The sequence below is a fragment of the Hylobates moloch genome, unplaced genomic scaffold (genome assembly GCF_009828535.3).
Source record: "Hylobates moloch isolate HMO894 unplaced genomic scaffold, HMol_V3 SCAFFOLD_17, whole genome shotgun sequence".
Classification (NCBI taxonomy): domain Eukaryota; kingdom Metazoa; phylum Chordata; class Mammalia; order Primates; family Hylobatidae; genus Hylobates; species Hylobates moloch.
Window position 1 is genome coordinate 80,963,478 of NW_026652292.1, and position 2,965 is coordinate 80,966,442.

Here is a 2,965-nt window from a genome sequence, read left to right on the forward strand (position 1 = left end):
CGGCACACCTACCCGGCCGCGCCGCTCGCTCCCGCTCCAGGCGCTTCGGCCCGCGCCACCGCCCGCGCGCGCAACGGTCGCCTCGGCAGCCGCCGCCCCCCGGGGTCGAGGCGGGGGCGGGGCCGGGGCCGGGGCCGGAGGAGGGGCGGGGACGGGGAGGGGCGGAGCGAACTTAAAGTGAGGCGGGGCCAAGGGGGTGGGGTTGGGGCGGGGGAGGGCCTTCGCGACGGGACAGCGTGGTAACGGGACTGCCAGGGAAGCAGGGATGGGAAGAAGCGAGGGGCGGGGCCTCCATAGCCGGGGGCGGGACTTCCGTTGGGGGCGCGGCGGCCCTGGTACGCACGGTGTGGACTCGCACTGGCCCGGCCCTGGCGCTGGCAGCGACTGCGTTCCCGCAAGCTGGTTTTCTCTGCCTCCGCCGACCCGGGACACCCTGCGAAGGGCAGGTCCGTGTGGCCGGGAGGAGCCGCCCCTGCCTGGGCTGTCTCTGTCCTTCGCCGTCGGTGTCCGAGGAAGTCCCGCTCCCGTTGGGTCTCGGTGCCCGGGAAACCTGGGTGTGGGGAGTCAGGCCCCGGCGCCCTGGCTTTTCAGCTGGGCAGATTCCCGGAGCCGGCGGCAGCCTCGGGGGCGGCGTGAGTTCCCGCAGCGAAGCCACGGGGACAGCCAGGAAAGGCCGTTCCCTCCGGGCCCCGGGACGCCCGCGAAGGCGGCGCGGTGACTGCGGCGTCCAGCGGGTCTGCCCCTCCCGGAGCGCGGGCGGCAGCGGGGGCGGGACCGGAGGCACCGCTGGCACGAGAGGGGGAGCTGCCCGGCCCCGGCGTGCGCCTCTGGCCCTGTCCCAGCCGCCGCCTTCCCCCTTTAGGCCGGGGTTCCTTCCTCACCCTCTTCGTGTCTTCCTTCCCCAGCGCTGGGTCTCCCTGCCCCTTCCTTCCTGCCTTCCCCTCATTCTCTCCCGCCGCCTTTTTCCCTCGAGACGCATCCCTCGCTACTGTTCACGCTCCAGCCCTGCCGCCCGCCCAGGGACTCGGCCCCTCTCGGGTTTGCTTCTCTCCTGTCACCTGCCTTGATCGGCTCAAAACGCTTCCCCTCCGTCCCCGCCACCGCCCCATGCTTTCTTGGCAGCTCTCCATCATCTAGTCTTGTGTGATTAGTTTGGATCCCAGGAGGAAACCAATGGCATCCTCAGTGGGACAATTAAGAATCCAGCAGGGTTCCCGCTGGCAGAGGCGCCGTCCGGGAGCCGGGAAGCCACAGGGCGGTGCTGAATTGGGACAGGTGACAGCAGGGAGGGAACTGTTTTCACCTGCAGGGCTGAAGGAGCGCTGCCAGAGCGGTTACGGGAAGCCAGACAGGGAGAGAGAGACACTTAACAGGAGTTGTGACCTATGGCCAAGGGACACAGCCAGCCCTTGATGACCCAGCAGAGAGAGCCAGGGAAGAGGCCAGACGCGGTGACTCGCGCCAGTAATCCTAACACTTTGAGAGGCTGAGGCGGACAGATCGCCTGAGCTCAGGAGTTCGAGACCACCCTGGGCAAGATGGCAAAACCCCATCTCTACTAAAATACAAAAAATTAGCCAAGCGTGGTGGCACGCGCCTATAGTCGCAGCTAGTTGGGAGGCAGAGGGAGGAGAATCGCTTGAGCCCCGGAGGCGGAGGTTGCTGTGAGCCGAGATCATGCCACTGCACTCCAGCCTAGGTGACAGAGTGAAACTCCATCTCAAAAAAAAAAGAGAGAGAGAAAGAGAGAGCCAGGAAAGAAACTGCCCCCACCCTGGCCCCCCAGCGACTGTCAACCTTCTTGGCTCCTGCCTATGTGCAGCTGCTGGAACCTTCCAGAGCAGCGACAAGCCAGAAGGAAGCAGGCCGCAGAGCCCAGCCTCCTCAGGCTCCAGGACAGGGACAAGTGGCCCTGAGTGAGAGATAGGGAAACACCACCTGCAGGTCTCTTCTTTCCCTTTGGCTTTTTCCTCTGCACTTGCCCAGCCTCCAGGTGCCTCATGGACAGGGGTGGGGGAAGAGGACGAGCAGCTCATACGCGGGGTCACCGAGCCTGTGAGAGAACTCATGCCCAGCAGGGGGGTGGCCCAAGAAGCTGTTTCTGTGGGAGGAAGCACACTAGTCCATCCCCGTGAAAGCCAGGGCCCCCAGAAGTGGGGAGAAATTGCCTGAGATGGAGAGAAGGTGTCAAGTGTCATGCTGGAAGGTTTTGAAAAGGTAGGTCTTGCCAATTAAGCAAAACCCATTCAGTCCATCTGGAGGGGCTAGACACAGAACCATGCCCAAGTCTCTGGGTGGTCAGTCCCTGGCCCCTGTGGTTCTGCTCCTGTAGGCTTCACTCGTGGGCCCAGACTGGCAGGGTGGCCTCTGTTGGCGCAGGGAGGGCCATGGAGAAGCGTGCACCTGCTTTTCCGTGCCTGCCAGACAGCGGCTCAGCGGCCCTACCCACAGCTCATCGGCTACAGTTGCTCAAGGAGGCACTCCTGGGTTGAACAAGTGGGATGGATGATAATTCTTCCACGGGACTCAGGGTGTGGGGGCGTCCCTCCACATTCCAACACAGGCTACAACACGGATGACCCTTGAGGACACTATGCTAAGTGAAATAAGCTCGTCACAAAGGACAGATACTGTCTGATTCCACTTATGTGAGGTTCTTAGAGTAGATACATTTATAGAGACGGATAGTAGAAGGGTGGGTGGCAGGGGCAGGGGAGAAGAGGACAGAAGTTATTTAAAGTTTCAGTTTGGGAAGATGGAAGCATTCTGGAGATGGGTGTTGGAGATGTTTGCACAACAGTGGGAATGTGCCTGATACCCCTGAGCTGTACACGTAACAATGGTTAAGATACAGCCATTATGGAAAAGAGTATGGAGGTTCCACAACAAATCAAAACTAGAACTACTGCGTGATCCAGCAATCTCACTGCTGGGTATGTATCCAAAGGAAATGAAATCAGTGTGT

General features: G+C 61.9%; 1 protein-coding gene across 5 annotated transcripts in view; it reads right to left on the bottom strand.

Annotated features, from left to right (window-relative positions):
• The window catches only part of RGS12 (regulator of G protein signaling 12), a 144,963-nt gene extending 144,254 nt beyond the window's left edge, over window positions 1-709 (bottom strand). For 2 of the 5 annotated variants that reach the window (XM_058430173.1, XM_058430175.1), the window contains exon 1: window positions 344-461. The gene's annotated coding sequence lies outside the window, so the exon portion shown is untranslated. Of the gene's footprint in view, window positions 1-12; window positions 92-343 lie in introns of those variants that run through there. The other 3 variants (XM_032135461.2, XM_058430176.1, XM_058430174.1) reach the window with 3 other exon arrangements.
• Window positions 710-2,965: the final 2,256 nt, after the last annotated feature.